Source organism: Trachypithecus francoisi, unplaced genomic scaffold, assembly GCF_009764315.1.
Source record: "Trachypithecus francoisi isolate TF-2019V2 unplaced genomic scaffold, Tfra_2.0 Contig00519, whole genome shotgun sequence".
In the NCBI taxonomy this organism is placed as follows: domain Eukaryota; kingdom Metazoa; phylum Chordata; class Mammalia; order Primates; family Cercopithecidae; genus Trachypithecus; species Trachypithecus francoisi.
The window spans coordinates 53,344-62,401 of NW_022680695.1; the positions used below are offsets into that span (position 1 = coordinate 53,344).

Below are 9,058 nucleotides of genomic sequence, written 5' to 3' on the forward strand. Positions count from 1 at the left end.
CAGTAGGGGTGTGGCTTGCCTGTTCAGTCACCCCACTGCTCAAACCCCCAGGGGAGCATGCAGATGGGCAGGTTACAGAGGCCAGGGTGAGTGCTTTGGGCTTCGGCCCTGTGGTAGTATCTAGGGGTGGGTGCCTGCAATCCCCGTGTTACAAGCTCTTTCAGCTTTCCCGTCCACAGACATCTTGAGTGTTAATCAGCTCAGTGGACCCTCTGCTGTATCACAAAGGTAGGGGGCCAGTGTGACAGCTTTCTGTAACCTGAGCTCTCACCCCCAGCATCCCAGAAGAATCAGATCACACACGGGCTCAGAAGATGAGTGCAAGGTTTTATTGAGTGGTGAAGGTGGCTCTCAGGGAGATGGATAGGGAACTGGAAGGAGGAATGGAGTGGAAGGTGATCTTTCCCTGGAGTTGGGCCTCCCAGTAGCTGGACTCTTCTCCAATCGCCCCAGTCAAACTCTCCTCAGTGTTCAGCTGTCCCTCCTTTTTTTTCTCTCTCTCTCTGCCACATCATTTCGCTGTACGTCTGCTTGTCTGCTGGTCTGCTGGTCTGCTTCTGGTGCCTGGGGTTCAGGGTTTATATGAGTGCAGGACAGGGAGTGTGGGGGGCCAAAAGGCAACTTTTTGCTCACAAAAACAGAAATGTCTGTTCCCATTTAGGACCATGGGTCTTCAGGCTTGAGGGTGGGGCCTTTGCTGGGAACTACACTTCTACCCAGTGTTTCCCTGTCTCCTGTCCATATCACCTTCAGTCTTACCTTGCCCACGTGGGAAAGCATCATCTTCCTGGTTTCAGTCATACTGGTTGAGGCGGGAGTCCTGCCACACGCAGTGGGACTCCAAGTGCAATGCGACTGTGGACTCTGAGGTGGCTTGGCATGGGCGCCCAAGGACTGGCTGTGTGAAGAGGATGTCCCTGCAGAGGGAGGAAACCCAACGTGGAGGGTGAGGCCCCGAGGAGAGTGAGAAAGATACTGAAGGAGAGCGGACCGGTGGGGGCAGTGGAGCCTAAGCAGGGGGAGGAGGCTACGGACACAGCTGAATGGCCTGGCGTGGGCACTCGGAACTCAGCAGGAACTACATCAATTCTTAGAGCTAAGAGTGACACATTTGGGTTGGGAGGAGAACCATCTTCTTAACGACATTCTTTAGATTCACTGGTGCCATGTGCTGGTAAACTGTAGCTGTTTCAACATCAAACACGCATAGTGCCCCCTGCAGCCCACAGGTGAGTGCTTGGCACTCCCTGACGGCCGGTGGTAGGCCTCATGCATGAGTCCACATTGTTACAAAGCAATCAATGGGCAACAGAGACAGTGTGATGAGGAATGGGATCTTTACAATAGTCCCAAAGTGTGTCCTCACAACATAGTCACTGATTGAAACCAGAAAAAGAATGTATTTATGGTGGCGAAGCGTGACACCCACCACCTTAATTCAATGATCAACACAAACATCATCAGTCTTGGGGCAAACTAAAGTCCCATGCTGCCCGGTAGAATGGGAGGAGCGCAGCGGGGTGTCTATGGTATTTCTGCCAAAGTTACAGAACCTGAATCTAATTGTGAGCCAATACATCGAAAAAAAAAGAACAGCAACAAACCAATTAAAAAAAAAAAAAAAAGTGAGAGGCATTCTATACAGTCAGTCTCCTGTGATCTTCACACTGTGTTCAGGTCATGAAGGTGAAGGGAAGGCAGAGGGACTTTGTGGGTTTCAGGACACTGGAGAAGCATGAAAAAGGAATACGACACATGGCTCACAAATGGATCCTTTGCTATAAAGGACACTATTGGGGCGTTGGGTACATTTTGCATAGGGCCTGAAGGCTACGTGAAGTTATTGTATCAGTGTTAATTTCTTGATTATGGTTATAATGTGAAAATGTCTTTGCGTGAGAAACACATTAAAGTATGGGGGTGTTAGGGTTTCATGTTGACAACCTACTCTCATAGGTTCAGGAAAAAATATTTGTACCATGCCTGCAATTCTTCTGTAAATTTGATGTTTCAAGATAATAAAAACAAAAAGAAACTGAGCCTCAAAATGTTACATAACCTGACCGAGTCCACATGGGTAATAAGTGACAGCTCTGGGTCAAAACTCAGGTGTGCCTTTTCCCTAAAGCCACGCCCTGCCCTGCCAACCACAAGGCCCTGCACATCCGAGTTGGCCTCTGTTCCTGCTCATCACCTGCAAAACAGGCCTGCCTCCCCACAGCCAAGTTGCTGGAGCTGCTCCCCATCTGCCCCTGCCCTGCTCTGACCTGGCTCCCCCATCTCACACCTGGCCCAGCACTCATCTCACCTTGTAGCAGGCAGCACTGGGGTAGCAGAAAGAGTCCATGCTGCAGATTGGCACTGGCTGGTTTCCTGCTCCCAGGAGTGGAGTCCATTGGCTGATCTCCTGCTGCCCGGAAGAGCTCCAGACTCCTCATGGGTTTGAGATTCATCAAACCAATTCCAAATAAACCAGGGGAGGTTTTCCTGTCTTGGTTCCCATTGTCACCACTTCCACAGTTGGAGATTCCCTCCTAATCCAGATGCTTGAACCAGGACTAGGACTTCATATATCACTGGGACACTTAGCATAATCACCATTGCAGGTTGCCAGACATCACCCAAAGATAGTTCTGCCAAAGACGGAAAGACGGAAACTGCAGATCTGCCATGACTTTCCAGGTGCTGCCCTGATTCCTCTAGCTGAACCTGCCAGAGCAGAGGGAAGCAGAACTTGAAGCATGTTTGCCTGTCATTGTGCCCATGTGCCCACCAATCCAGCTACAAGCTCCAGGGACATGGGCTAGGGGAGCTTGGGGCTCGGGCTGAGCCAAGTCACAGGGCAGACAGGTTGGCCTGGATCAACCTGACCATGCTCAGCTGGAACAGTGACTTCTTCATTGTCTGAATCTAAACCAGGAACCCAATGGGGCTTCCTTAGTGCCTGTGTAAGGGCTCTCGGCTTTCACTGCTAAGGAGCTTGCTAGAGACAGGGTGGGTGACCTCAGCCACGGGCGGATTTCTCTTCTTACAGACCTGGAGATCCTCTTTGGCAGGTTCTGTGCTCCCCTCAAGGGTCCTTAGAGGTCCTCCAGCCTGAGTGCTCTTGGGGAAATGTGCTGTGTAAACACCACGCCCATTTCCTGCCTGGAGCACAGGTTTTGTGGTAGGGCTCTCAGGGGTGGGAGGAAGCCTGGCAGCCCCGACACCTATAAACACTGCTGTCTACCTTGCCTTCCAACTTGGAGGCAGAGACCCAGGCAGCTGGAGGCTCTGTGTGTGGGTGAGTTTAGCCCCATCCCCTGGGTGTTCTCCAGCTTGAGGATCACAGGCAGAAAGGACCAGCCAGCAGCCACAGGCCTGACCAAGGCCCAGGCTGGGAAGAAGAGTGACTCCCCATCCCCCACCGGGAGGTGTTTCACAGCACAGTCAGCATAGGTGACCTGCAAAGATCCTCATGTTTGTTATCTTCTTTGGCCAGATCCATCCCTACAGGGTTCAGCAGGGTCTACAGGAAGGGCCGTGAGAGAACAGACCCCAAAAAGAAAGGAGACTCCATCATGACCACCTCGAAGGGGGCCAGGCTGCAGGCCCCATTCATCTCTTTTCATTCTCAGGTTGCTGATTTCTTAGAGCCTGAAAAGAAGGTAACTGAGCATATGAGGGACAGATGGAGTGAGTCAGTGAGTGAGTGACCTCATCCTTGCTCCTAATAGACTGGGAGGGACAGGGCAGGTTTTCTGCAGAGCATGGAAGATTCGGCTGAAGTCAGAGAGGTGAAGCCAGTTTTTCAGGGTAACAGTGAGGCACTGACAGAGAGGAGACTGCAATGGACCCCAGGTCCCCGGGCTCCCCAGAGCTCCTTACTCTTCCTCCTCCTCAGCAGCCTGGACACCCCACAACCTCCAGCCGGAGGCCTGAAGCGGGAGACCACGCCAGGTGCCAGATGATGCTGGGAATTTTCCTGGGTGCTTCGGGTCTTCCCAGCACTCTGGTCTCGCCTGCCCTGCCTCTCGGGCTCTGCTCAGCTTCCTGAGTCCTGACAGAGCACAGTGAGGGAGATGTTGGCAGAGGTGGCAGATGGGCTCACGGGCATTTCTCCTGCAGGAGCAGCAGCTGGAGCCGGAGCCATGTGGCTGTGCCCTCTGGCCCTCACTCTCACCTTGATGGCAGCCTCTGGCGCTGCGTGTGAAGTGAAGGACGTTTGTGTTGGAAGCCCTGGTATCCCTGGCACTCCTGGATCCCATGGCCTGCCAGGCAGGGATGGAGAGATGGTGTCAAAGGAGACCCTGGCCCTCCAGGTACTGTGCTGGAGACCCCACCCTCTGCTGAGGGACACAGACCCCTTTCCAGAAGGCCCGTCTGTCTAGGCCCCTAGGCTGTGGGCCATAGTGAGCTGGGTGGGACCTGGTGGGCTCCTGGGGCCCTTAGGATGGCGCATCCTGGAGAGTCTGTCCTCATAGTGCCCACGGAGTGATAACTGGGACAGCCCCAGTGATAATGAGGGTCGAGTCTCACTAGCTCCAACCAGTTGTGGGTGACGGATCCCACACATCCATGTCTCTTTTCTCTGCAGGCCCCATGGGTCCGCCTGGAGATATGCCATGTCCTCCTGGGAATGATGGGCTGCCTGGAGCCCCTGGTATCCCTGGACAGCGTGGAGAAAAGGGGAAGCCTGGGGAGAGGGGCCCTCCAGGTGAGCAGGGTGGGGCAGGTGGGCAGTGGGAACACGGGCACAGCAACCCTGAAGTCCGTTACACAGGGCTGATGGGGATCAGAGAAACCCTGCAGGTTCCCCAAGGGCATTTGGCTCAACCTAAGTAAGAGAATGTGAACTTGAGGGAGAAAGCCAAGTGTCTGGGGAGTGTGGTCACAATTCAGGGAAGGGCAGGTGTAGGAAGTCCTCCATGCCTCATGACCGCCGATGGGGAGACACGGAGTCAGATGTGGGATGAGGTACGGCGCTGGGAGGCGGGGGAGGTGCGTCCTGGGACGCAGCGCTGGGGGCAGTCTGAAGGGTGAATGCGGACCAGACATCCAGGCAGATGGTGTGATCAGGAGCCCACAGGCACACGGGAATTTGAAGCTCAGAGCGGTAAGCAAGGCCATCAAGGCAGTGCAGAGAGCATCATGCTTGCCCTTGGTGGAGGGTGCGGGAGAGGGACTTGCCCCACAGAGGCGGGCAGACAGAGCCACTCGAGGGACAGAGCAGGAAAGAGGACAAGGGGTGGGGGTCTCAGCAGGGGCAAGGCTTCGCTAAAGAATAGGGGACCGTGGGTGTGGAGACACACTGGAGTCTTGTGGACCCTCTGAGCCTGGGGCCTGCGCGATGCCTCGCAGCAATGAAAGGGCAGAATTCCAGGACTGCAGATGGCAAAATGCCTGCGTGGCAGCAAGTGGGGGTCTTCACTGGCCTGCCCCTCCTTCTGTGTGGGGCGCTCTCCACAGGGCTTCCAGCTCATCTAGATGAGGAGCTCCAAGCCACACTCCACGACTTCAAACATCAAATCCTGCAGACAAGGGGAGGTAAGGGGACCCCCTGGGCCTCACAGGGTGGGAGTTTCCCACAAATTCCCCTCATTCTCAGCAGCAGCTTCTAGAACATAGAGATGACAAGCAGGCACGCACATGTCAGGTCTTGGGGAAAGGAATGATGCTTGCTTTTCTGATGTCTTTGAATGGCCCAGAGGAGACAGAACCCGACACAATTCACTCCCCATTTCATAGGAAAGCAAGTTCTCCGCCTGTCTTGCTTTCCACTGAATCCCAGGAAATGGCACCATTTCTGGCAATAAGTAATTGTTAAATAGATGAGTGAATAAATGGATGAAAGCCTAGAAGAGAATTTAGAAAACTGCAATTGGAAGAGGAAGAGAAGACACGGAGAGAGGCAGAGATGGAAGGCTGGGGAGAGCCCAGTAGCAGAAAGCCCAAGTGAGGGAGGTGGCTTAGAGACAAAGCAGTTAGTGGCCTGACCCAGACTCCTCTGCCTCCAGCTCTCAGTCTACAGGGGTCCATACTGGCAGTAGGAGAGAAGGTCTTCTCCACCAATGGGCAGTCTGCCACTTTTGATGCCATTCAGGAGGCATGTGCCAGTGCAGGCGGCCGCATAGCTGTCCCGAGAAGTCCAGAGGAAAATGAGGCTGTTGCAAGCTTCGTGAAGAAGTACAACACGTATGCTTATGTGGGCCTGATTGAAGGTCCAAGTCCTGGAGACTTCCGCTACTCAGACGGGACCCCTGTAAACTACACCAACTGGTACCCAGGGGAGCCCGCGGGTCGGGGAACAGAGCAGTGTGTGGAGATGTACACAGACGGGCGGTGGAATGACAGGAACTGCCTGTACAACCGACTAACAATCTGTGAGTTCTAAGAGCATTTATGCCACGGGACAGGGAGGATCCTGTCTGGCCTTCAGCCTCCATCCTGAGGCTCCACTTGGTCTATGAGATGCTGGAACTTCCTTTCAGTAGAATTCACTTGTGGCTATTAGGGCTGAAGGCATCCTTAGCCACTCATTCCGCTAATGGGCCCTGACTCTTCCCTGGCCAGCCTTGACACTTCCCTTGCAAACCCTCCCAGCACTGCACCCCAGGCAGCCATTCCTAGCCTTGGCCTTCGGCATGAGATGGAGCCCTCCTTATTCCCCATCTGGTCCAGTTCTTCCGCTTACAGATAGCAGCAGTGAGGTCTTGGAGTAGATGGACCCTCTGAAGTCACACAGAGTGCCTGCCTCCTGGTCCCCTCTGCTCTCCCTCTGCAGCCCACTGCCTGCCCAGTGCCATCAGGATGTGCAGTCCTGGCCAAGCATAATGACAGAGAGAGGCAGACTTCAGGGAAGCCCTGACTGTGCAGAGCCAAGGCCGCAGTGGAGATTCTCTGGCACTCGGAGGTCTCCAGGGCAGGCCTGGTCAGGCTCTCCATGAGGTCAGAAGGCCAGGTGGTGTTCCAGAAGGGTGGTGGCCAGGCCAACCCCATGAATGATGTGTACGATTCACTCCTTTGAGTCTTTGGAGGGCAACTCAGCCCCCTGACCTGAAGACATCCTGTCTAGACCTCTAGTGTGACCTAGAGCCACCTCCAGATGTGACCAGATTAGCTTTCAACTGATGAACAAATCTGCACCCAACTTCAGACTTCAGTGGGCATTCACCCCACCCCCCACACCCCTGGCTCTGCTTTCTCCTTTCATTAATCCATTCACCCAGATATTTCATTAAAATTATCATATGCCGGGTCTTAGGATGTGTCGTGGCGTGGGCTAGGTACCCAGTGACAGTTGAAGATTTTTCTTTCCCTGAGCCTATGTCTTCATCTGTGAAATGGGAATAAGAATCTTGTTGCCATCACAGTTATTACCGTCCCCCCGGCTACCAAAATTACTACCAGAACTGTTACTACACAGAGAGGCTATTGACCGAGCACCTATCATTTGCCAAGCACCTTGACAAGCACTTCTAATACAGCTTATTATGTCCTATTGAATCTTCACACAATGTCACGGGACCAGTATTGTTTCCCCATTTTTTATAAGGACACTGAAGCTTGGAGGAGTTAAATGTTTTGAGTGTCATTCCAGAGAGCAAGTGGCAGAGGCTGGATCCAAACCCATCTTCCTGTACCTGAAGCTTATGCTTCCAGTCACCCCACTCCTGAGCTGAATAAAGATGATTTAAGCATAATAAGTCGTGAATGTGTTCACATGAGTTTCCATATCTTTGGTTCCAAGAAACATTATATTCCTGTATTTTTGTAAGTCAAATGAACTCTGGCTCTGAGCTCCCACTTTCCTCAAGATTGGAAAATTCAATCTCAGGATGTGCTTTGTTTGGTGGGAGCGGCAACCTGCTCTCCTCCCTGTGATGCTGCAGGGGGATGGGGAGCTATAGACACCATTCAGAAGAACATATGGGCATCATGAATCCACGTGGTCCATTTGTGGGTGGGGACACCATGTCTTCTGTCCCCTACTCAGCCACCTGAATGATTTCTGCAGCTCAGCAGTGATGGTGGCACTCAGGGCTCAGTCCCAGGCCTCACTGAGCCACCCTAGTCTCAGGTCTGCATGGAATGGGACCACTGTCCCATGACCCAGGGCTACACAGGAATGCGACAATGTCTCCAATTGCTTGAGGAGGCAGCTACATATGTGTCCCACCTCTCTCTTCTCCCCCTGTAACACCTGTGAACACTCTTCCTCAGTGCATGTATTGCTGTTCTTTGGTGGAAGGAAGCTCTGGATCAACACTCAGAAAACCAATGAAAATGAGGGGAACAATTTGTCAGTCTTTCATGAGTGATAATTTTTATTCTGGTCACCATTCCACTTGTGCCTAGGACCCAGCACACAAATTGTTGAGCCTTCTTCAAAATTAAGAAAAAAAAACAAGTAGAAGCATGTACAGATGTAGCACGACTTATGACGGGGTGACATCCCAATAAACACATTGCAGGATAAAAATACATTAAGTGGAAAATGCATTTAATACACCTAACCTACCAAACATCATAGCTGAGCCTGGAGTAACTAAAACATGCCCAGAAAACTTATTTTAGCATGCTGTTGGGCAAAATCATCTAACACAAGGTCTATTTTATAATGAGGTGTTGACTGTCTCATGAAATTTATGGAATGCTGGACTGAAACTGAATGAATAATTCAGTTATATGTGTACTTGATGTATAGCTTCTACTGGATTTGCATTGCTTTGAAGTCATTGTAAAGTGGAAAAATTTTAAGTCGAGCAATTGCAAATCCAGGACAGTCTGTATTCCCAATTTTATAGATAAATACTTTAGGCCTCTGAAAATTGGTATCTTCTCATTTCTTTTTTTTTAATTTCCAACTTTTATTTTAAGTTCAGGGGTACATATGCAGGATGTGCAGGTTTGTTACACCGTTAAGTGTGTGCCATGGTGATTACCTGCACAGATCATCTCATCACCTAGCCCAGCATCTGCTAGCTGTTCTTTCTGAGACTCTCCCTCCTCCCACTCCCCACCTCCAACAGGCCCCAGTGTGTGTTGTTCTCCCCCATGTGTCCATGTGTTCTCATCA

General features: G+C 52.0%; 1 long non-coding RNA gene and 1 pseudogene across 2 annotated transcripts; one reads left to right on the plus strand and one right to left on the minus strand.

Annotated features, from left to right (window-relative positions):
- Window positions 1-307: 307 nt before the first annotated feature.
- LOC117085027 lies at window positions 308-906 on the minus strand. The gene is made up of 2 exons (XR_004437767.1): window positions 760-906; window positions 308-564 (listed from the first exon to the last, which is right to left on the minus strand). It is a non-coding gene; the product is annotated as an uncharacterized LOC117085027 (long non-coding RNA).
- A 2,272-nt stretch (window positions 907-3,178) lies between these two features.
- Window positions 3,179-7,685, plus strand: LOC117085021 (annotated as a pseudogene). Its single transcript, XR_004437762.1, has 6 exons — window positions 3,179-3,283; window positions 3,618-3,647; window positions 4,108-4,301; window positions 4,577-4,696; window positions 5,449-5,526; window positions 5,997-7,685. The product of XR_004437762.1 is annotated as a pulmonary surfactant-associated protein A-like (transcript).
- Window positions 7,686-9,058: the final 1,373 nt, after the last annotated feature.